This window comes from Neofelis nebulosa, chromosome 3 (assembly GCF_028018385.1).
Source record: "Neofelis nebulosa isolate mNeoNeb1 chromosome 3, mNeoNeb1.pri, whole genome shotgun sequence".
NCBI lineage: Eukaryota > Metazoa > Chordata > Mammalia > Carnivora > Felidae > Neofelis > Neofelis nebulosa.
In genome coordinates, this window is record NC_080784.1 from 75,101,846 (window position 1) to 75,127,724 (window position 25,879).

Consider the following 25,879-nt stretch of genomic DNA (forward strand, 5'->3'; position numbering starts at 1 on the left):
CCAACTGTAGAGGTCAGACCTGCTATGTGCATTCCCAATCAGCCTAACCAGTCAAACCCTGGCCATCTAAAAAGGATTAAAGATTAGTTATCATTTCAATCCTATGTAAGAAGATCTATATTTCTCTTTTAGACACAAAATTCTCTAGAGAGTGGTGCTTGCCAAACACTCTGAAAAAATAATCTCTCAAAATTCTTGCAACCCACTGTGTTATGATTTCATCTCATGAAATACAACACCTTTACATTAAACCTCATAAAACTAAATCCCACTGGATCTCTTCCAGATTCAGAGAATAAGCAGTTCTGTTGGGGATGCTTAGAAAAGTGAAACATAGCCTCTTCTCATTGGGCCAGTTCCCACCACTGGGTCCATTTCACAGGGAATAATTTTCCTTACTTCTACCAAATATTTACATGTGATTAATCTCACACATAATAGATCTTGCAAATTATTTGTGAATAAAATAACACCTTCCAACATCATGATGTTAATTCCCCTAAACAGTATCTTTAAGTTGAAATGTACACAAATTCATTCTGGTTTTCCAGTCTATGAAGTTGTCTCTAGTTCTCCTGGATTCATCTGCGGGTGATCAAAAGTATGAAAACAAAGGCCATGGAGGACAACATAAAAGGCTCTCTGGCCAAAGAGAAATTCTCTTGGGTTTCCATTATAGTCTTGACTTGAGAACAAGAAACAGTTGCCTTGCTAAATAGTATGACAATATCTCCATGCAACATGCACACACATTCACACAAAGCAAATCTTCACATGGTCTCATCAGTAGCTATATATTTTTCCAATACTTTCATCTTCAGTAACAAGGCCATCCTCCCATAAAGATCTCACCAAGAAATCAATGACCAGTAAATCAAAGAGTGATACTCCATGCATTCATATTATTATGATGATGATGATGATGATGATGATGATGATGATTTCTCTTTACTCACATTTATCTCCAGTCTTTCCATTTGTCTCAAAGGTGGGTCAAACATCATTAAGGAGTTGTCTCTATCAATCCCATCAAGACTCTTCTTACTAGAATTCCACACCACATGTCTTCTCACGTGCCCTCTAATCTGTAAGACAGAAACAATACCTTTTTACCAGGGTTTCTTATTAGTCTTAAGTGAGAATAGTTACCTCCAAAAACACTTTTTAAACTAACATCAGTTGTTGTGATTGTTATTAATAAGCCCAGGTTGAACCTCCAAAGTCCACTCTTTCCCAAGATCATTTATTCATTCTACAAATATGTTCTGAGCACCTATTAAGTGCCAAGCACTACATGGTTCAATGATGACCAAAAACAACTATAGCTACTGCCTTCATGGAACTTATTATGGTCTGCCTAGTGAGGGGGAAAGACATTAATTTAATAATCACACTAAAAAAATGGAAAATTATAACTGAAATAAGTGCTTTGAAGGAGCTGTACATAGTGTTGTGAGAATTTATCATAGAGGATTTGACCAGCAGGGGTCATTATGGTTCACTTATTTAACAGTATTAATTGGGCACATTAATTACCACATACTGTGAGGTGCTGGGGATTCAAAGACTAACACATGATGCCAACCCTCAATCAGTTCACCATACAGAGAGGCATATGTGTAAATAAGCAAGCACAGCAACATCACAGGAGGACAGTGAGGCACAAAGGAAGAGGTAATTCTATAGAAAAAGAAAAGGGAATGGATATGAGAAAAGATTTTGTAAGGGAGGTGAACCAAGTCTTAAGGAATAAGTAGAAACTTCTTGGGTTCACCCTGAGAAAAGGCACTTCAAAAAGAAGCAGTGTGAGCAAAGACAGAGTAGTGGAAAGTGTATTACATGAGAGCAGTAGTTCTCAAGGGGGTGATTCCCCTTCTCCTCCACCACCGGGGGATATTTGGCAGTATCAGGAGACGTTTTTTTGGTTTTGACAACCTGGGAGGCAGGGGGAGGTACTGCTGGCATCTAGTAGGTACAGAGCAGAGATACTGCTAAACATCCTACAAAGTACAGACAGCCCCCTACAACAGAAATTTTTCTGGCCAAAATGTCAATAATGTTGAGGTTGAGAAGCCCTGCGTTAGAGGAAATACAGCAGAAAAACTTCATCACTCACATATGTATGTCAGCGAAACAGGAACACTTCTACTCTCATGTGAAAAACAGTCCCCAGAATTGGATGTCCTTCCTCTCTGAGGTGTTGCTCACATCTCCATTTAAGAGACATCCAAGAAATGAAGCACACACAGGGGGCTGGAGTTTGAGGAAAAGGTCTGCACTGGAAATACAGGTTTAGGGCACACCATTGAGATGATCACTTAAATCCTGTGAGTGGATGAGGCCATTCAAGAAGAATATGTGAAATACTGAAAATATTAAAAAGCTTCGCAGAGAACACTGGGGGGGGGGGGTGGACTCCATTTAAGAGGCTGACAAAACAAGCATCAGCAAAGGGAAACATGAATGGATAATCAAAGACTAGAAGGGGAACCAAAGGAGAAGGACACCATGAAAGTCACAGAAGAATAGGATTTCAAAATTAAGGGATAATTATTCAAATGAGTTGAAAATGTATGTCTATACAAAACCTGAACACAGATGTTTACAGTCTTATTCACAATTGCTCAAACTTGGAAGCAACCGTAAGGTCCTTCAAACCGTCAATGGATAACTATGGTACATCCATACAACGGCATATTACTCAGTGGCAAAAAGAAATGAGCTAGCAAGCCACAAACCAACTTGAAGGAAACTTAAATGCAAATTACTGAGTGAAAGAAGCCAATTTGAAAAGGTTACATACTGTAAGATACCAAGTATATGCAAAACTATGGAAATCATAAAAAGACGAGTGGTTGCTAGGAGCTCCAGAAAAAAGAAAGAGGGACCAACAGATAGAGCACAGGAGATTTTTAGGGCAATGAAGCTATTCTGTATTATACTGTAACAGTGGATACATGACATTACGCACTTATCGAAATCCATGTAACTGTACAACCCAAAGAGTGAAGCCTAACGTAAAGTAGGGACTTCAGTTAACACTGACGTACCAGTACTGGCTCATCATTTGTAACAAATATACCACACTAATTCAAGATGTAAAAACTGTGATAGGGGAAAGAGGAGGTATACGGGAACTGTCTGTACCTTCCACTTAATTTTTCTGTAAGCCCAATCCTGCTCTAAAAACTAAAGTCTATTAACTGTTCTTAATATTAAATATTTGAGTAATATATGTGCTAATGAAGGTTAATGTAGAAAAAGAAGCTAAATTTTACCTTAATGGTAAATTTTAATATTTTAGGTAAAATTCAATATAAAGGTAATTATAATAGATAATTTATCTTCCAAAAAATTGAGTGATAAACTGTTAAATGCCACAGAAAAGTCAAATGGGAAGGAACAATACTGAATCTACTCGACTTGACAATTAGGGCATCACAGTGACCTTTGACAGAATGGTGAAATGGTCAAGGAAAGGATTACAGTGGGCTCAACATAAATTAGTGGTAAGAAAGTGGATAAATTGAGTATAGAAGCTAATGCTAACATTGCAATCCTTTGAAATATACAAATGTATCAAATAAACACCTTAAACTTACACAATGTTATATGTCAAATATATTTCAATTTTTATAAATGCAAAAGAAATAGTGTAGGCAGCTCCTTCAAGAAGCTGGGTTGTGAAAGAATAAAAGCAGAGTAAGGGAAGCGGAATAGAGATTTTTTTTTTCTTAATACAGAAGGGACTTGAATATGTTTGTAAACTACAGGAAAGACTCAGCAGGGATGCGAAATACAGCAAAGAGCAGAGATGACTAAAGAACAAAGTCAACTAGGAAGCCATGGCAGAAAACTGACTCAACTCTTGGAGGAAAAAAACAGGGACATCTTCCTTTGATATTTTAATTAAGTTTTAAGGAGATTTTGAAAGACAAGGGGTAGTGACCAACTACCAAACAGAGGAGAGAGTAGCAAGACCAGTTTTGACTCCCTTACCATCCGACCTGGTCTTCAGTCTCAGGTTCCTAAAGATCAGCATCGGGAGCACTCAACAAGCTTACACAGGCCAGCTGTGCAATATAGATTTGTGTGAACTTGAACTGGGAATCAGGAATCCTAGGACCCACTCACATTCCTCTACCCTACATCTATCACATCTGCACACCACAATAGCATCATTTCTTAGTGATTTCACCAAGTCTCTTGACCCTCCTGGGACCATGGAAACATCATCTATAAAACAGAAGCACCATCTTTCTAGCCTCCTACTGGGTGCTCGATCAACTGATATTGGGATTGTTTCTTAGTATAGACAGTGATACTGCAGATGGACCACTGCTTTGGCTGAGGAGTGAGGCTTCTGGTCAGGGAGATTTTCTTTCTAACATCATGAAGAAGAAAAACAAGTCAGCCAGCCAGTATTCTCTATGGAAAGTTCCAATATCTATCCTCCCAAAGTCAAAACAACCTCAAAAGATAAACTTGTGCTCTGAGGTCAATATGAACTTCAACATGAGCCAATCTAATGTTAACCAACACTGGGATTCATTGAATTTTTTAAAACCTTTCTGTTTATATCAAGGAAAATTGCACTGAGATAATCACAGATGGACTAAGCAATCTCTGAAACAAACAAAAACAGTTTAAATGACTTTATATGGAATAAAATCTTTATCACAAACTTTTGATCTTATAAGCAAGGCATTTTTTAATCAAGAAGGAGAATGTTCAAAAAAGGAAGGAAAAGACAAATAGGCTAAAACCATATCATCCCATAGTATGTTTCCATAAACTAAAGATCAAAGCCTAAGGACCCAACACATCCTACTCCCATAGCTCAACCATCCTGGTCTAAGAAATTTAGCAGAGTATAGCATGGAAGTCTTAGTTAGAAGGTTTTCCAAGAGAAGACATTTCAGTACCATAGCAATGAGTTGGCAAACTTCCTCTAACCTCAACCTTGCACCCTGACACTTTTACTTCCAATTGCTTCTTCTACAGCCCCAGCCGAGGTCTAATCAGACTGAAAGGGCCAGGGATAGGCCATGGGGCAGCCTGACTCACACACCATACATTCAAGTCTATGACCAGGATTACTGTGAAACCCTTGGTAAGAGCCTTACAAGAACACTAATAAATTCAAAGAAAACTGGTGATCCTAAATGCCCCCCAATTCATCTTCCTAGAGGTTCTTTAGACCAAGGATGAGCTAGAGCTGGGCCCTTCCCTGGCCATGCCTTAGTCTTATTCCCCCATTCCCACTGTCACCATGTCTTCAGCCCTTGACCAGAATGCAAGGATATTCTATGGAAAGAAGATAGGTGGCAGGACCTATCTGTGCTGCGGAAGGATTCATCCGGATCAGGGAACTAGAAACAGCATAGAGTATTCACTTCCAAATTTAAATCTAGAACTGATCAGTAATGTAAGAAGTCAGATTATATCTCTACATGAAATTATGACCAGGAAATAAAACTAACACATTGTCCTGGAAATGTGCAAACAAGAAATTAGTCATGGTGAGGAATACCAGAATGAAACTAAAAAGATCCCAGGAGTTTACACCCTAACTCCCACTCTTGGCTGTAAGTGTGTTTTCTCTGTCTTCTTGTCTCTTGTGCACTGTATATACAGAATGCTGATACAGAATGGCAGAAGGTTGCTTATTTCTTTCCACACCACACCAAAAGAATAGAGACCATCTTGTGGCTATAACAGGTAGATTGGAATGCTTGTGTTTCTTTAACGAAATGTCTTATAGCTCCCAAAGTAATTTTCTATGTATTGTTTTGTAGTACAAAATACCACTAAATATCTCATACTACAAAATAGTCTTAATGTGACTTTAGGGAACACATGACATGTTAGGATCAAGTGTTTGATGCATAAATATGCCCATGTGGTGCCTAAACTGCCACAATGAATCCTAGGTCTTGTAGAAGATCATCTGAATACTTGGGGCCAGATGTTGGTACATGGGGCACTTATCATAAACTGCCTCTTATCTGTGGTAATGTCTGATTTCTCCTATTAGAAATTAAACTCCAAATATACAAGGAACATGTGCCATCTTCTCCTTTCCCTTCCTCTTTTCAATCTTCCCTCATTTCACTAACATGCACCTATTACTGTAAATGTTTTCAGTGATAACCGATATTAAATGAATGAATGAATGAATGATCAAAGTTCTATCAGGTAGGCATGTGTTTGGCTACAAATGAATTTTAAAAATAAAAGCCTTCACTACAAGAATTTACACAGACATGATTTTATTTTGTCTCTGGCAACAAGAACTCTAAGGGTAGAAACAGCAGGCTGACAAGAGTAGCTCAGAATGCCACATCTGCCCTTGAGATCACAAGATGGCTGCTATACTTCCAGATCCTACATCCAATTTCCAGGAAGCAACAAGGTGAGAAGACTAAAAAACTTGTCCCCAACAGTTCTGTATTTTTTTTTTTAATTTGAGCAGCAGGGCATAAGGGCAGAGAGAGAGAGAGGAGAGAGAATCCCAAGCAGGCTCCACACTCAGCATGGAGCTCCACGTGGGGCTCAATCCCACAAACCTAGGATCACGACCTAACCCAAAATCAAGAGTCAGTTGCTCAACCAACTGAGCCATCCAGGGGCCCCAGCTTGGTCTTTTTGCATGGGAAGGAATGCTGTACACCTGCATCACTGGCCATCCCGGGTAGAAAGTGTCTAAGAAAAGTTATTTAGTATTTTCAACCTATTTCAAAGGAAAAGGCAAGGGACAAGGCTGCTGGGAATGAGGTTGAGTGAGCCAAGTCCTGGCGCTCTCTCTGTAGACAGTTCTTTTACCAAGAATGAAGTTTACACATACCTTGCTCCTCACTGATACTGTTTTGTTCAATTTATTTAGTCAAAGCTCTTTGGGTTGGTATTATCAAGAGTCCCATTCATTTCATTCTAATATTTCCAGAGTCCAGTGGAGAGCCTTGTATTCTAGCCTTTCCAACCATTTGAAATTGATGTGGACAGCTCATATTTCTATCCCAAATTTCTGTCCAATTATATTCATTTCATTACCAAATTTTTGAAATTGATTAGTTTTGTTAACATTCTTTTTTCCCTACTTTGTTTATAAGTGCCAGAGTTGGAATTCAAACTCAATCAGATCTGTATTCACCATTCTTTTGCTGCTTCTGGAATACCTCTGACTACAGAGGTACATGCACACACTTCACCACTGAAAGGATTTCCAAACCTTTTGCTCACTGAATTCTTTATAAACTTGCCTGGCATATGATAAATACATAAAATAGAAAAAGAATTATTTACGGGTTTGGAAAGTTGGACATCCTTATGGAAAAAAGTATTACAACCCTATCTCATACCGTACACAAAAGTCAGTCCCAGGCCAATTAAGGACATATATATGAAAAGCAAAATCTCTAGAAAGAATATTAGGATCCTCTTTTTATGAAATATGTCAAGAAAGGGTTAAACAAGTCATAGAAAGCATAAACCCTAAACAAAAAGACTGATAATTTTGTCTGAATTAAAATTACTTTGGAATGAAATAAGACCATAATAACAGTTTTAAAAACAAGACCCAGAGGAAGTGAAATATTTGCAATTCATTTCATTGATTTTTTTTAGAAACATGATATCTAGAATACATAAAGATCTATAAGTCAATAAAGATTTAAAAAATAGGAAATGGGGGCAAGCAGGCAATTTGCTCAAGAAGAAATCTGAATGGCCTATTAATACACACACAAAAAAATTTTGAACTTCACTTACGATAAGGGAACAGAAAAAATTAATATGATACACATTCACACCATCAAAGTGATAAAATACATGTATGTGAATACTCAGTGTAAGGATGTGGGAAAATAAGAGCCCTCCTATAATATTGTCTGTGGGAGCCTCAATTGGCACAGACACTTTGAGAGCAATTTGGACTATCAAGTGCATATCCCATGATTCAGCAATCCTGTTCCCCGGTACACATCATGGAAAAAGTCTCTCAAGTGTGCACAGCGAAAAGTATGCAAAGATGTTCACGGTAGCTTTCTCTGTGACAACAAAAATTTGGAGAGAAGACAGTCTAATTGTCTATCAGAAGGAGAATGAATTCCATTTATCTGATGGAATACTGTAAAAAAAAAAAATTACAATTACTGAGATAGACCTGATGTGCCAAGATGGATAAATCTCCAAAACAGGGTACCACCCTTAATGCCAATCGAAACATGGTACCACCACCAAAAAAGTTACCACCTTTAATCATGAAGTGTGACCTGCCTTCCATTTCCACCCTCTATTTAAATTCCATCCTTCCTCCATGTCCTCACTCAAGTGCTAGCCTTCCCAGGAACTTTCTCTGCAGTTTCTAATCTTGATCTTTCCCTTTTGGTTGGCTTTTGGTTTGTATCTCTATTATGACATCCACACAGCAACACAAGAAAGAGCCTTCGCATCATAGCCTTACCAATACCCCTTTTTTTAAATCTTGGATAATTTCACAGGGGGAAAAGAATCTCATTTTAATGTGCATTTATTGTTACTCCTGAGGTTGAAATTTTATCATATCCTAATACTTTGCTTGTGTTACTTCCGTCTTATTCATTTATAGCAAACTTCACAGCCTTTTGAACACAGTTCCTAGCATATGTTGAAAACAGAAAATCAAGTTTGAACTAAAATGAATTAAAAGCTAGAAATCCAATGTGAATCAACAACAAAAAAACTCAAAAAAAAAGTAAGTGCAACGTAAGAAGTGTACTACAATACAAAGCATATCACTAATACTACAAACTTGCACACTGAGGCTCTTTCTTAATTAGGTGAATGGAATGCATACCTTTATTTCTTACATGATGCTGAGTATAGGGGGTACCCGTTGCTTAAAGCTTAAATAGCTTCTGCTGGTTTGAGGAACAAGCAGTTTTTGACAGAGACAGAAAGAACACATACACCAAGAAAGTATGTGCCAGGAGCCAGTGTTCCCTACAAGGACCCTAACTTGAGACAGATCCCCCTCCCAATAAACTTTGAATTCTGTGAATGTATGACCTTATTCCTTAAATTTAATGTATGTATCTTTGGAAAGGTTCCTATTAACCTTATGACTTCTGGGTTTTACAGCTAATAAGCAGAATCATAACTGAAATGATTACATAAATACAGAGTCACCTTTCCTCCAGAAAATGCAAGCTATTTTTTCCCAGCAGTTCACATGGCATTTAGTGGTCCCTGGGTTTTCTATTATTTCTTTGTAGAATTCTAGAGATCCCAGGAATCATTTCCAGACAGCATAGTTTTTGGTAACAGTTTCCAGTAACAGTCTGCCATTCAAATTCAGACGTTCAAATTGGGAACCAAATGCTCAATATAAAAAAGATCTGTAGCAAAAAACAGCAATAGAACTGGAATTACCAAGATCAGAGCCAGTGACCATCACTGCAATATTTTCTTGTCTTTTCATTTATGAGCAATTTATCACTGTCTGGACTTGAACATGTAGCATCAGCCAATCCAGATTTGAAAGGAGTGCTTGGCCCCCGGAGTGCCAGCCAGACAGAATCTCCTCCTTTTAGGGTCGAACTCCTTAGGAGATTAACTCCAGAACACTACTTACTTGGGATTTAACCTCACTAAACCCAACTGAATCAGGATCAGGTTATATGGTTGTCACAGGACAGAACAACAACCAGAAAGGACAAGTTTGTCATATTTTCATTACTTTATCCCCTTATGAGTATATACTATTCTGTTAAAAAGCAAAAACAGGGGCACCTGGGTGGCTTGGTCGGTTAAGCGTCCGACTTCGGCTCAGGTCATGATCTCACGGTCCGTGAGTTCGAGCCCCGTGTCGGGCTCTGTGCTGACAGCTCAGAGCCTGGAGCCTGTTTCAGATTCTGTGTCTCCCTCTCTCTCTGCCCCTCCCCTGTTCATGCTCTGTCTCTCTCTGTCTCAAAAATAAATAAACGTTAAAAAAAATTTTTTTTTAAAAAGAGGCAAAAACAAACAAAATAATGATGGTAGCAACGTGCAGAAATATTCCTCTAAATATTCTACCTCTAAATATTCTGCCAGCTTCTAAATTATATTTTCATAGATACAAATTTATATGAAATTTAGCAAGGGATGTTTCTGCTTTTTGTTTGTTTGCTTTTGTTTTGTTTTTGTTTTTAGTGTAATGCAAAATAAATAAGACTTTGTACTAAATCTGCAACTGTCATGAGTAAATACATTTCACAAAGTTAAAAAAAAATCAGCTTACACCAGACTTTGATTTATATTAAAAAGTTCCTTAGGGACCTGGGTTTTACATTTGAGCCCTGATTTAGCTAAAAGATTTATAAGGGCACATGTAGAAATACAGGTCCCTACTGGGTGATGAACCCAGGTTGAGACATAATTATGATTCTCTCTGCTCTCCATTCCACTGGAAACAGCTCCCAGGAGCCCAGAGGGAAGATGGTCACCAAAGAAGAACATAAATGTTCTAGCAGTATGGCCACCTGGGTCACCTTCCTAATCTCCAATGCCAATCAAAAGGACATTAGAAGATGATACACAAGTCTTTTTCAGATATTAAATTAACAGGAATACTTGCTTCCCTTGGAAAACTAATGTCAGTGATGTTTCGTAGACCTTGAAGCCAAATTTGGTTAGATCAATTTGTACATTATCATTCCATGCTGTTGCTCAGTTCAGCCTGTCATAAGTGCAGTGACAGCACTCATGAGCCTGAAAAATGATGTCCCCAAGTAAGATGTGTAAAACAAGCCAGGAATAGAAAATTGGAATTTTCCTTGTAAAAGAATAAATAAAATTGCTTAATAACTTGCTGTAATTTCTCAAGAGTAAAGTAACTCACTGGGAGGCCTGATCTTGGTGGCCTATACCCTTTGAAAATGTCCCCATATCATCCCCTTATGGGACAGAGGGGGAGAACCTATTCATCAGTCCACTGGGAGGCGCCACAAGGTTTTTTACAAGCTTCACGTGGCTGCAGTGTTGTTGCAGGAGTCCGCATTGTTGCTGCTGTCACTTAACTATCACAGCAAAGAACACCCAGAAAACTCCTCATAAGAGCCTGGTAATCAACAGCCAGGGTCTCAAGAATACAAGGGTTGAATGTCAGTATTCAGCTATGCCACAAAAACAAGATTTAACAAGGAGATTATAGGAAGAAAGTACCTATTCTTTCTCTTGATGACACCCTCCCCACCACCCACCACATACCCTGACCAGCATTCTCCTAACAGTTCAGTGCAGCAGGACCCCAATCTTGCAAAACTTAGATAATATGAAATTTTGATAACATGAAAGTTCATAAAAACTACCATGTTATCAGTTCTCACCAAGAAAAATATACACATTCTGTACACTTGGAGTAGGTACAGGTATAAAAAGTTGGAAATGTACAAATCTGTACAAGAACATTAGCAAAGTATTATTCTGAGTATTTTCTGGAAGTCTGACAGTCAAGCGAGTTCCATATGGAGAAACTACTTTAAATTATTATTTTAATTCTATGTAGTTCTGTTGAATAAAACATTGGTCATCATTACTTGTTTATTCCCTCAAGTAAGATTACTTACATGGTTTTCTAATATTTGTGTTGAGGATTTCCTATTTCTTTGGCAAAAGGACCTTACTGTTGTAGGTTTACTAGCTTGTCACTATTTTCATTTTTCCTAATTCTTTATTTTCACATCCAATGTGAGGATTGTCTCATTTTTTAATCTTATAAGTTATTTATGGAAATGGATGTCATTTTTGGATACCCGCAACATCAATCTTTCCCTACATCAGAATGAGTTTCATCTGCCAATTTGTGGAAGGATCTGCCCATAATAAATAGTCTGTTTGCCTGTGTGCCTTTGGTTTAGGAACTGGACAGTGGATTCACAGATGTCCCTTGTGGCTCAGGGATTAGGCAGTCTGATCCCCGAACCACAAGCCACATAGGATATAATATTAAAATGACCATATAACTACTACATAAATAACAAGTGAAGTGTTCCCATGACTGCCAGCCATTCTCTTGATCACTAACATAATTTCCTATGGCTGAAAGCAATAATGCAGTATGTGAATGTATCCAGGCCTTGTACTCAATCATAGAAAACTTCCTTATCCCTAGATGTGTGATATTCAAAGGCCAAAGAGAATGATCACCATTATATTTTAAGTACAACATTTATCCTCCATATTCACCTAATTAAGTCAAAATGAAAAAAAATTACTGGTAGTGGACATGAAAATAAAATATGCTTTGAAATATTTATTTTATGGAGGTAGACATATTCTTAACAATTGACCTTTCAAAATTAATAGCAACAAAAATGTAGCAAGGAACATCAGAATAGAAGCAGAAGCAAATAGAGAAAATGAAAGTGTCCCCACATAAGGGCATCTGTGACATTAGAAAGAAGTGTACATAATGAGAAACAGGGAAGCCAGATGCAGACTCCACCAACTAAGCAGTCAATGATGGGTGAAACTGAGTGATGTGTCATTAGTCAAAGCAGGACAAATATTCTGCAGCTAAATAAGAACCTATTACACCTAAGAACCTGTAAATATCATTAAATGAGAAGGGCAAAGAAATAATAACAATAATGAAAGAGTATGCCTCATTGAATATAAGTAATCTAGAGTATAACAACCTGCCCAAAGACCATAAACAAACAGTGGTAACATTTGTCTACGCAGAATAGAAAGAGTAGTTCATTGAACCATTTAGAATGAACCTGTTGGCTTTATCAAATATCTGCAATTATCTGCCCCTAGCTGTTTGGAAATGAGAAACCATCACAGTCCAGTCGGCACCTGTTTCCAATATGAATGCCCTTCAACTGCAATGAAAACTCATCACATTAGTGATAGGTATAAAATCTCAAAAGACAGTTATACATTTAAAACCTACCTGATGGGATCAGGTGCCCAACCACATGGAAAATCACCTTGGTTTCAAAGCAGCAAAAGTACTGGTGTGCCTGAGTGCCATCGTGAAGATGTTCTCTCACATTTCTCCAGACTTTTTGATCCAGTCCTGAGTGGCAACCAGCAGGGCAGCCCGATGAATAAAGAGATGCATTTCAATTCATTTGGTTGTGATTCATTTGAGTACTGAATGCTAGGTACTGTGCTAGACTCTGGCAGCCCAAGATGGAGAAGGCAGGATTTCTGTCCTTCAAGAGCTCCTTGTCAAATATGGTCTTTAAAGAGGTAATTAAATAAAAGGAGGCTGTTAGGGTGGGGCTCTAATCCAATATGACTATTGTTAAAAGATGAGGAAGAGAAATCATGGGTGTGCATGCACAGGGACAGCCATGTGAAGAGGCAGTGAAAGGGCAGCCATCTAAAAACCAAAGAGAGGGGCGCCTGGGTGGCGCAGTCGGTTAAGCGTCCGACTTCAGCCAGGTCACGATCTCGCGGTCCGTGGGTTTGAGCCCCGCGTCAGGCTCTGGGCTGATGGCTCGGAGCCTGGGGCCTGTTTCCGATTCTGTGTCTCCCTCTCTCTCTGCCCCTCCCCCGTTCATGCTCTGTCTCTCTCTGTCCCAAAAATAAATAAAATAAAAAAAAAAAAAAAAAAACCAAAGAGAGAAGCCTTGAGAAGCCACCTTTGCTGCCACCTTGATCTTGGACTTCCAGCCTCCAGAACTGTGAGAAGATAGATTCCTATTGTTTGAATCACCCAGTCTGTAGTATTTTGCTATGGCAGCCCTAACAAGTCAACACAGCATCCTCCCCTATAGCATGGTTGCTTGATGAATGCAAGAGACAGTAAAGGGAGTTTGATGATCCTGAAAAAGAGCTCATGAGGGAGTTTCATCACTCTGTGTGTTCAGGGGGAAACTGGATGAAGCCCTGATAGGGACATCACCCTGGGTGGGAGAAGGGACTAGCTGATCTCAAATGTATTTTCCAACACTTCAGTTTTATCATTTTTGTCTACACACTTCAGTTTCTCCATGAAAGAGAACTATCACTCCCATGATCAAGTATACTTTGGGGTCTCTTATCTAGAAATTAAAACTAAAACAAAAGCACTTTTAAATTCTTTCACTTGACTCCTTCTGGTCCCTCCTTTATTTGGCTCCTTCGTTTCTCTTTGATGGTCTTTTACCACTTCCATCATCTTTTCCCTACTTTTCGAAGAAGAGTATTTGAAATGGAACTTGTAGGACTGATAGGATCTTACCAAATGGGAGGAAATGGACTGGGAGTTGTCTTTCCAGATGAGAAGGAGGGTGATGCTCCCCTGTCTTTATGTCAGAGTCACAGAAATGTGAGATGATCTTTGAACAGGTGCAATAACCATAAGAAAGCAGTATTCTAGAATCTCTTGACAGGCTCAAGAGTCAGCAGATCTGTGTCTACTCTTGCTGGTTGTGAAGAGTCAACTCAGCTTAGGGAACTGTGATCTGCATGCAGTTATTAGCTAGCCTAACCAATTCTGTTCAGAGAAAAGAATAGCAAGAATAATGGCTATTGTTAATACAATGTTTTCATTTTGGTCAACGTTTTCATTTTATTTCCTATGCCACCAAATCATTTTACAAAGCTGCTGCTAAGAGAACCCATTAACTGATCATGGTATCTCTGCTTTTCTGTGCCCCTCTTTGGTAAAAGTGTTAATGTAGTAGTAGGCAGTACACTCCCTAAAATGTGAATAGTGCTTTCATTAAAAATTTAACAAATGTACTTAATGCCACTGAACTGTACACTTAAAACTGGCTAAAATGGGAAATTTTATGTTGTATTTTACCACAATTTTCAAAAAGTAACACCAAGTTTTAATCACATAATAAAATAACACCTCTAAGTATGTTAGCTTTGTAAAAGATGAGTTAACTGATTAATAGAACCATGTTGATCAGCACCATGCAGTGGACATAGGAATGGAAAAACTGATAATTGCATCATCTGTACCCAAAGAGATTTAAATGCCTTTATGCTGAGAATAACTCTCACTGTGAATTTATCGGCAAAACACTGGTCACATTGTCCTGGTTGGTTTTTATAAGGTTACACTCTTATGCTATATGAATCATCTTTCTATGAGCCCTATCTGTCTACTATTTTTGAAAGAGAAGGTCAAGGCTCTGGGTAGAGGGCCAGACTCCAGATGTACCTCACCCTGTCAGAACCACATTTACTCTTTCACTTGGATTGTCTCTCAACAACTGCATTTGATTGGAAAAGAGAATGGCTCCCTTCCAGGAAATCCTTCTGCTCTGTGTTTGCTTTAAATGTACGATTTGATATTTAACTTTCACTCAGAGTGGTAACAAACTACATTGATTATATGCTTGCTGTATGCAAATCACACCACTTAGTCTTGGGGCTGTGGCGGTACAAAAAAACTATACTCCTGCCATCATCAGGCTTAGAATCTGCATGGGTTGACAAAATATGTTTCTAATTAGTAATGGTTACCCTGAGGAGATTACCAGTGAAGATTAATTACAAGGGTTTTTCTTGGAGTGCCAAAACTGTTTCCCTCAGTTAATATTTCAACTACTTGTCATCTATGCTATAATACAATTTTGACTTAAAATTCAAATTCCAATGACAGTAACAAATTTGTTAAATAATTGGATCTCTTTCCAATTTAGTGAGACCAATTTTTTTTTTAATGTGCGTAAAGTGTAAGTCAGATTTGTTTTCCCCTTTCTGGAATGATGGTGGGGAGTTCATTTCTAGCCCAGTCCTTCACAGCTGAGTGGCATTCCAACTCTCTTGGTGATTTGGGCTTTTATTTGTGACCTGGGCAAGTCTCTTAACACTTCATTACATCTACATGATAAGTTCCCAGAGGAAGCCTCTGTGGGTGGAACTGGCTGACACGATGAACTAATGACTACCTGGTAGAATAAAAAAAAGAGATAGCCCTTACATAAAGTACTTACTCTGTATTTTGAAGTACTTTACTCCCTTAACCCTTACTTGGCACATTAGTAATCACATCTGACTGGTGAAGAAACTGAGGCACAGAGAGTTTAGGTCACGTGTCCAGGATCACAGCTAGAAAGCCACCAGGTCAGATTCGAACCCTGTGTGGTGTGACTTTTTACCAATAGCCTGGAAGAAGCTGTATCACCTAGTAGCAAATATCTATTTCAAATTAAATCTCAGGATTTGCTTTCTTGGGTTGCAACTGTGTTGAAGAAGAAAAACTAAGAAAACATCTGCAATCTTCATTTGCCCCTATGTGACAAAAAAGACTGGCTCTCCTCCCCTGGGAAGTCTTGAAGCCTGTTCTTCCTCTTTTTGGCATTCCTTGTTCCATGGAAAACAAGAGCATCAAGATAGCTTAAAGGGTTCCTTTATCTTTCTTCTCTCAATCTACCCTCTTTAGCTAATTTCCTGGCAATTTACATTTCATTGAACATATTTTCATAGCTGGATCACCTCAAAAAAAATTTTTTTTTAAATCTAACCCATGAAGAACAGTAATGAGTGTTATACAAAATATACCATCAAAGTGGATTTCTGGCTATAGCCCCAACACATTTCAGTTTGCTCAAAGACTTCATTTTATTTAAAGAAATCAATTCAGAAAGTCACTTTCTTAAAAAAAAAAAAAAAAGTTCTACTTCCCAGGTTACATCCTTGTAAGTGCTTGCTTTCTGAGCTATATAAGGTAAACACATTCTTAAGCATTTTTTCCTTCAGTATGGCCTTCAGGCTTTGCACTTATTTCCTATAGGGGTTCCTAAGGGAAATACCTATAGGAGTTCATTAAAATTGCCAATTAGAAATGTAGAAGAACTTGTATAGGGCCCATCAGCTGAGGCCTCTCAGTTCCAGGGAGCAGTTTTCTATTTCTCTAGCTTTCCTAACAGTGGACTATTTTTATTTCTTAATGTTAATTGACAAAGTCAGTTACAAATGCAATAGAATCAGATCATAACCTAGTTTTACGTCATATAGATTCTGCCCTGATACAGATCAAAATATAACCATACAAAAGGCTCATGTCATATTTCCCAGTTATCAATTTTTTCACTAAGCCCAACTTATAGCATATCAATCTATAAACCTTACCAGTATTTCCCATTACTTGACAGTTATTGATGAGCAATAGCTTAAGCACTATACAAAGCATGAAATTAGACATGGCACATGTATATATGTGTGGTAGGCATTACTACTATCCTCTAATATCTAATTCTTCTTCTTTTCCAGCCACAGGGCACAACTGTACATTCTACCCCTCTGAAGTTAGGGGTGGCCTTCTTACTGTTGTTGGCCAATAGAACGTGAGTGAAAGTGACATATATCACTTCCCAATGGAAGTACTTAACTTCTGGTAATGGATTCACCAGCCCGCTCTCCATCTGTTAAGTGATTATGGGAGCATATCTTGATATGAAAGTGCCATAAAATAAAGCAGCTGGGAATGCTAAGCTGGGAAAACAGCTGCCCTGGAAGGCCCCCCAACCCACAGCAAATTTTGCATTAATATGAGATACACTTCTGTTGTTTGGTGATGACTGTTACAACAATATAACCTAGCCCATCCTGACTGAACAGTATTATATGTTATCCATGATTTGCATCATATTGAAGCCCAGGGCCATATGTGTAATTCTGAGTAAACTAGTCAACTTGCTCTGTCAATGGCCAAATATCATTTTAACTTCACCATCTTAAAAATGGTTATTAACGTGTGGTTACAAGGGGAACTGGGAAAAATAATTTGCAAAAATCAGTGTACATCCTCTCTACTTCTATAAAAGCAAGGGATGGCATACATCTTAATGATCAATAATCAGAACATCCTTGCACACACACACACACACACACACACACACACAAAAGCCCATTATATCTTGTAAATCAAAAACCTATTTTAGCTATGTTAATCATGGAAGTAGAATATAGATAGATACAATATACAAAAGAGTTTCCAGCTATTTCATGCCAATATGAGATCTAGTGGGCATATAGTATGTGAACAAAAGGACTGATATTATGTGAGTGTATCAGGTCTATTTTGACACTCCCCTCCCCAAACTACACACATCTGAGAGTGAATATATTCTTCCCCCTGACAACATAAAATCATGGAGCCATAACCCTCAACTATGACTCAACCTTTCCCCACCTTCCCTGTCAATCACCCTCACTGTAGGCAGAAATTAGCCTTCCAAGTATGTTCTCCAAGAACCAGAAAATTCTGCTTCCCAAAGTACATTCTTCTCTGCACAAGGGGATACTTGAAATACATGAATGGGAAAAAATGGCTCAGAAAAATAAGAGCTAACCCGTCTCAAATTCTAACCACGCCATTTTTGAGGTTAAGAGGAAAGGAGAAAAGCTCAATTGAATTTTTTTTTCACTGCAAATCTAAAATTCCTCTTTTCAACCAAGTTGATATGGGAAATATCACATTGAGAAATACAAGAAATACAGTCTCTGAGTTGTAGCCAACCCTTCCAAATGCCCGAAGATATTATCAAACGTCTATGTTGGGAGAAATCTGGACAATGAGATGCTTACCCAAACCCATCTTAATTATGATATGCATAATTCACCACTACGAAAGCAGTGTCATTTATGAGCTGGTAAGAAACTGGAGAGGAAACATCAGTACAAGGCAATCCACTCAAAAAATTAAATATGGTTCAAATACTATATGCAAAGGTAATTTTTAAGACATAGATCTTCATTTCTTGACATATGGAAATTCGTTACAAATAGTATGTGTCATTTGATTGCATTTTTATAAAGCTTTGTATATTCATTTTCTCTTAAGTTAAAAGAATATAACTATTTTCCACTTTTTTCTGTAGATACAGGCAGTGAATTTTTTTTGAATTTTTTTAACGTTTATTTATTTTTGAGACAGAGAGAGACAGAGCTTGAACAGGGGAGGGTCAGAGAGAGAGGGAGACACAGAATCTGAAACAGGCTCCGGGCTCGGAGCCTTCAGCACAGAGCCTGATGGGGGGCTCGAACTCACAAACTATGAGATCATGACCTGAGCCAAAGTCAGACACTTAACCGACTGAGCCACCCAGGTGCCCCGATACAGGCAGTGAAATTAAAGAGATTTCCACTTTCCCCCTTATAATTTTGTGTTGCCTGAGCATTTTACATGTATTACTTTTATAAACAACAAAGAAACATTTGGGGGAGGAAATCAATTCATGAGTGAAAAATGCAAGTTTCACTTTAACTTGATCTAATTTTCAATCCATTCTCTTCAGTCTCCTATTCAGTTGTCCGTTGTTGATTTGTAAAATCCAACTCTGGAAAATAACATCATTAATCTGGTTGTTAATGAGAATTTCCCATGTATCTATCTATTACAGTTTAGGACTTTTAAAGACATTGAATATTGTTCTCTGAAAGTAAATTTATAGACTAGACAGAATTTAATCCCTGTGTTAGTTTAAGCTGGTCTTATATGAGGCAAGGGACTGAAATCTCAAGATTTTTAGAGAAGGATTTTTTGATTGCTTTCTAATAAGGCTTAGGACTACAAAAGACTATATTCTATCACAATTCAAAAAGCAACTAAGTTTCTCAGACCTGACCTGCAAATGCCTAGGCCTTGTTATTCCTTTTCGCAGTAACACATATTTTGCTCTATGAGAATCTTTGTAATCTTCATAGCCCTTTATCCTAACGTAGGGAAAAGTCTTTACCCACAGAAATATGTGCCATCTTCACCTTTAAGCTAAATGCAGAGAAGTGGAAATCTTATTTCTATCTACAAATACTAAACCATAAACCCCTTACATCCAAGTAACCCCGCAGTGTATGGTAGAGACCCAATAATCTTTTGATTGGGTGGATGGAATTAAACCCCAAAGAACTTGAGAAATTCCTTCCTTAAGGCATTAGGCTGCTAATTATATCATCTACGGGGAAGAGAAGAGCAGGGCAGAATAATTGTCCTTCCTGTGGTGACATGATAACATTCCTCAGAAATCATTCCAGTGACTACCTGTCCAAGTCTTTCAGATACCATGAGAATATCCTAGGGAATAATATGCCTTTTCAGGGGAAAAAAAAATTGATTTCCAAATGAGAGAAATCTCATTTTGGGGCTGGGCACAAGCAAGATTGACTTCCCCTCTCCCTAATCCTCCCCTCCACCCTCACTACACACAGCTCCTCTGAATGGAACCATAACTAGCATAACAAGTCAAAGTTTCCAACTTAATAATACCAAACAAGAGGGAGTTAAAGACATGTTTTCAGTATTTATTCCAGGGAAGAACTGATCACAGAAAACCTTAGAAATCTTGTTCATTTTGAAGCTCTAGTCCAGACAAACTTGGACACGGAAAAAGGTTTCTGAACTAGTACAAATAATAATAAGTTAAATGTACTCATAAAAGCACTCTTTTCTTCCTTATTTCCTTCCAGGGCAGAACTTGTTGTGAATTTCTTTAATTAATTAAGATTTCAAGGAAACTAAGGGAAGACAGCAAAGCTCTGGACAACATGGCCAAGTTGGTCACTAGACACTTTGCAGACTGGCCATCTACCAGAAACCCAATTTAACATTTGGAAGTATTTCTCTATAATATTTCACTCCCCATTGTACCAATGGAGATTTACAAACTATTAAGAAATGTTAGGCTTACTAATGAAACTTTGTTAACAGTTAGTGCCAATGAACTCAGAGGACTGAGTCTGTGTATGCGGGATACTATAGTTTGAAATTACAGGTTATACCAAATCAACCAAAAATCTAAGTTACAGATTTCTTTGTTGGTGCGAACGCCTGTGGTTTACTCAAACTGAGCATGTCAAAAAAAAAAAAAAGGATGAATCATTTTAATAAATCTGACAAATTTCTTAGTTTGGGCAGCATAAAAATCTACCATTAGGAAGACCCAAACAAATACAGAGTATGGAAAGGTGTCCCTAAAGTCAGTTCAGTAAGAATGACAAAAGGCTTTTTATTCCGGGATTTGTCTCTGGAAAGATCGTACATGTGTGCAGGAACTCAGATTCCATCTGTTGCTTTAGAGCCAACAGGCTTTATTGTATTGACTCTGTGCTCTTATCTGATGGCAATAAATTCCCACCAGAGTGAAACACCAGCTTAGCCAGTGACCCCTGCTGTTCAAATCAGACAATGGAGCAGGTCTTTCTTCCCAGAGAAACACTGTGGCTTCTGGACCGCCCTCTATGAATGGCCTTGGGATTTTGCTGTTTCCATTCAGGATTTCCTAACGTGAGCAATTAGGAGATGCTTCATTTCAAGAGACTCATCAGCAGTTGCAACACATCAGTGAGCAATAAACTGCTGGGACCCCAGAAAGAGACAGGAAAATTGGAAAGTAAGGGACAGGGAAGAAGAAAGACAAAGTATCCAACAAAGCTCTTTACATGTATGGGGTGCTCAATAAATATGTAAGAGTGCCAAAGGAACTAAGCGTACACAGTTGACACGAATTTTAAAGTTTTGAACCCTAAGACCAAGGAATTACTATTGGTCCAGCAAATTTGAGACCTTATGCTGTAAACGAAAGGCGGCTGGGGAGGACGTGTACACTAAACAAATGGAATTTCCTTCCCAGAGATCTGTGTCATTGAACAGCATCAGGTGTCTTCTTTGGTTGGGTTTTGTGTTTTTGTTTTGTTTTTAAAGCAGAAGCAGTCCAGGGATGCAAGCAGGACAAGCCACGCCCTAGCCCCATCCTTTCTCCCCAAGTATCTACAGCCATTTTCTCATCGAGGTTAACAATAAAAGAAACAGAACTTGGTCTTTCCCAAGGCACCAACCACCGGCAGCCTCTATGATGTGCCTGAGAAAAATATACTGTATCTTTCTCAGTCCATCCCAAACCAGTGTATGACCAAAAAACACTCATGTGGCTGGAGAAGAACAAGAAAACGACCTGTTGCAGTAGATTATCATTGGAAGTGAAATCGGTTTTTGGTTAGTTGGTTGGGTTTTGTTTTGTTTTTATCATTTCGGAGCGACTGTTTTTAATCATTCTATCGAACTCCACAAGTATCCCACCGCACTGGCTTTACAAAGGCCTTTCTCAAAGAGCAAGTCTGCGGCACTCAGTTCAAAGAGGCCCCTGGATCTTGGGGGGGTCACGCTGGCTTTGCACTAACCAGAGAGCTGACAGTGACACGCGCGATTATAGCTCGCTCTCCCTCCGCCAGGTGGCCCGCGGAGAGGGACCAGGGCCCGCCCCAGCCTCACCCCGGGGAACCTTCGCTCTGAGCCTTCCGCCCGGGCTTCGGCACAGCGCCCACCCAAGCCGCGGTCCCCGCCGCCCCTCCTGGCGCCCTCCCTCGGCCAGTTTGCCCCTCCTGGCGAAAAGGGGGCGCCGAGTCAGAACCTCCCTAGACCCTTCGTTTGTTTTTTCAGCTCCAATCTGGGACCCGCCGGCCCCTTGAAACCTGAAAGGAGAGAGGCGCAAGAATTTGGGTTAGCAGGCGGGAAACTATTGGTCTTCCGACTGGACTCTTGTTTTCTTCAAATGAGAGGTAGGGGCCCTCCCGTGGCAGGCCTGGACCTCGGTATCGGAAATCCGCGTCCGAACCCTTGGGCTGCGCGACGGGAAGGCGGTTGGCACCTGCCCCGCCTGCGCGTGCGGCGACAGTCTTCCCGTCCGGCCTCAGGCGGCGCCCTCACTGCTGAGCGTGAGCCGAGGGAAGGCCAAAGGCGAAAAGAAAGCTAACTTCTCCCCTGACACCGCCCCCCACCCCCGCAAAAAAAAAAAAAAAAAAAAAAAAAGCCAGCCTCAGGGCCAACTTTTAAAAACGCAAAAGACCTCAGAGCCTCAACAGCGTTCAGAAACCGAAAGGCAACCCTTGAGGGACCCTCCGTTTTGGGAAATGGCGCCCCCAACGGCTGCCGCGAATCCCACGGAAAGAAGCCCAGGCTGGCGCGCTTTTGGGTCTCGCTAGGAGCCAGGAAGGCCCGGGTCCCTAGCCCCGGGACGAGCGGTGACGTCACCCCCCCCACCCCTCCCGGCAGGACTGCGCGCGATGACAGCCAATAGACGACGCTGCTGGAAACACCCAACTGGTCTGGACGCGTCCCCAAAGGCCGCCGAGGCCGGAATTGCACCCAGCTACGGCACGCGTAACACCAGCAGCTGTACTTCACTGTGTGACCCGGTTCCAGTGGCTTAACCCCTCCGTGCCTCAGTGTCCTCGTGACTGCTCACTTGCAGAGTGATAACACCCACACCCACCTGCCGGGTGGCAGTGAGGATTTCAGGAGACGGAGGGAGGGTGGGGGCCTCGGTGCGTTAGTGCAGCCTCCCAGCGAGCCGCAGGTCGTCCTTCCCGGCGCTTCCCGAGCCCGTTCCCGGCCTGCCCCTCGCAACTGCGTCATCCCGGCTCAGGCGTTGCCCTCGAGGCTTAAAGCCTCCCCGGAGGCCGAGCGTTTTAGTAAGGGGCGTCCAAACGCAGGCTTCCAACCGAAAGGAAGGCCGGTCAGTGGCACCGTCATCTCGCGGCTCAGAAGCTTGTTGCCAATTCAAGACCGACCTTCTGTAGCCCGTTGTGAGAATTAAGAAACCGGCATATTGCACACGTGCTTCTTCCCGCTCTCGCTCACCCTCCCACTCAGTCTGAGTCCGCGCTCGCGAGTGGGGGGTGGGAGGCGCCGTTTCCCCGGCTCTCCACCGATACCCCGCCGATGCAGGGGCCACCGGCCCCAGACTTCGAGACCCCAGCCATAGGACAGAACCTCTGGGCACGACTGTGAGGGGCCTGCCTGCCCAGAAACTTGTAGCTAGCACAGCCCAGTTGTTCGGGCAAGACCGGCAGGAAGGTTGTGCCTGGAGATCCTTGAGTGCCTTGGACGACAGGCAACACTCAGGCAGAAAAGCAGGGCCAAATCCAGAAAACGGATGGTCTTCTCCAGGCCTGCAGCGTTTGGATGGGATGTCGTTCATTGTGGGGGCAGGCGCGGGGTAGGGGGAAGATGGCCAACCCCATCACCAGAGACCCATGGGCATCCCCCTTTCAGAGGAGAGAGTGCCCACCACCGCTTACCCTGAGTTTGGGTGACTACAGTTTCCGTTCCTAAAAGGGGCTACTACTAAATGGACTGGGCAGAGGGTCGGCGGTGGGGGTGGGAGTGGGGGCTTCCGGGGGATGGGCAGTAAGTGCTGGCTCTCGGTTTGTAAAAGCAAAAGCCTTTGTTGGCTTTTGATAGACGGCAAGGCTCTGAGGAGGCCCGAGCGCAGAAGAGTCCAGGGAGCGAAGGCGACGCCGCGCGGCAGCACCACGTGCGCGCATCTCTCCGCGGTGACACAGCGACCCCGGCTGGGGAGGCTCGCCGGGATTGTCACCAGGCATCGGCGTCCGTGCGGTTTTCACACAGACGGAGGGCCTTGCTCGCGTCCTGACCTCTGTGGGAGGTTATTTTCCTTTCCCTCCTCAATCCTGTGGGTCTCGTGGGTGCGCCTGTCACGCGGGCACGCGCTTGACCAGGCGTGAAAAAATTGAAGGGAGAGGGAGTGGGGCGCCACGTGAGGTGGGGAAGAAAGACGCAGCCTGAGCTGGATGAGATCGAAGCAGGGTGGCGCGGGTGCGATAGGGGCTCCGCGGGCCTCCGAACCTGAAAGGCCAAAGCTTGGCGCCGCGCGCGGCGGCCTTGGAGACTCCAGGGCGGCTCCCGGCGCCCCCTGGCGGCGAGCGGGGCCGCGCGGGCTCCGGAAACAATGCCTCAGGCCGCGCGGGTCGGCGGGGCTCCTCGGGTCCCGGCCGCTCCCGGGTGTGCGGCCGTGTCCCGTTTTACACGAGCCAGACCGGCCTGGGCTCCTTTGTCCCGCGCTAGGGGTCTGAGGGGCCGAGACGACTCCAGGGGAGGGCTTTGGGGCTGGGGGGCGGTGGAGGCGGGAGAGCCCCTTCCCGCCCCCCGGACCGAAGTCCTAGCATCTCTCAAGAGCTCAGGCTCTGATTAATTGCTCGATTGGATGTGTGTGCATTTCATGTGGGGTTTATTTTCAAAATTGTTTGTGTTGGGGAATGCGAGTTTTAGGCTTCTTGGTGCTTTAGTTAGAAACGAAAAAGGCCCAGGGCTGGTTACGCTGAAGAGCGGCCTTCTGCTGCTGCCCCCCACACCCACTCCGCCACCCCCGGCCCTTGCCCAACTGAGCACCCGGATCAAAGATGGAAGCTGTACTTTGGGGGACATAGATTCTTGGAGTCCAGATAATGCTCTCCTTCCAGGCGGAGATTTTCCTGGTGTGTTTACGGCCAGGAAGGGATAGACGATGACGCTGAGTGGGCTTTCGCCACCCCTCCCCTAAGCACTGGGACCCCAAAGCAGGCCAGACGACTTAGACCTGGAAGGCTGCCGGATCTATTGCATCTTTCCGGAAGGAGGGAAATAGGAAAGCTTCGGACGGGGCCTGTGGATAGCTCCTAGAGGCCGGGAAGTAATAACAATGAGCTACCTTACATATGAAAGAACCTTGGCGGGGTCGCTCTCAGCGGATTATCTGTTTGGATCAGCACCTCCAACCAGCTAGGGAAGCTGAGGGGGCGGAGACGACCTACCCCTAGGGGAGACTTGGGTGATTCCGGGAAAGGAGCCCCCCCCCCCCCACACACACACACACTCACTTTCCCCCTCCTGGCACCCAAGTTCCGGTTTCCAGCTGTAAACTTACTGTTTGCAGTCCTCAAGTGTAGTAGAGCCCTAGCTCCACGAGAGCAAAGGCCAACCTGTTTCACCTCTGCACACTCAGTGCCCGCTGGCGTGTGCAGGATGAATGAACCAACGCTGCCAAGGCCACGACTAGCGTTCGTGGATCTCCAGGCAGGGCTCCTTCCTCTGTTCCCCAGTCCTTCCCAGACTGTCCACCTGGCGCATTCCCTGCATGGGCCTGGCACTAGCCTTTAGGAACGGGGCCTATACTCCGTTCCGCGCTCCTGA

General features: G+C 41.8%; 1 long non-coding RNA gene across 2 annotated transcripts in view; it reads right to left on the reverse strand.

The window, feature by feature from the left end:
* LOC131506960 (uncharacterized) overlaps positions 1-25,879 on the reverse strand; it is a 389,539-nt gene extending 363,660 nt beyond the window's left edge. The window contains exons 1-2 of one of the 2 annotated variants that reach the window (XR_009259245.1): positions 25,614-25,879; positions 957-1,085 (exon numbers count right to left, since the gene is read on the reverse strand). This is a non-coding gene — a long non-coding RNA (uncharacterized LOC131506960). Of the gene's footprint in view, positions 1-956; positions 1,086-23,180; positions 23,369-25,613 lie in introns of those variants that run through there. The other variant, XR_009259244.1, reaches the window with a different exon arrangement.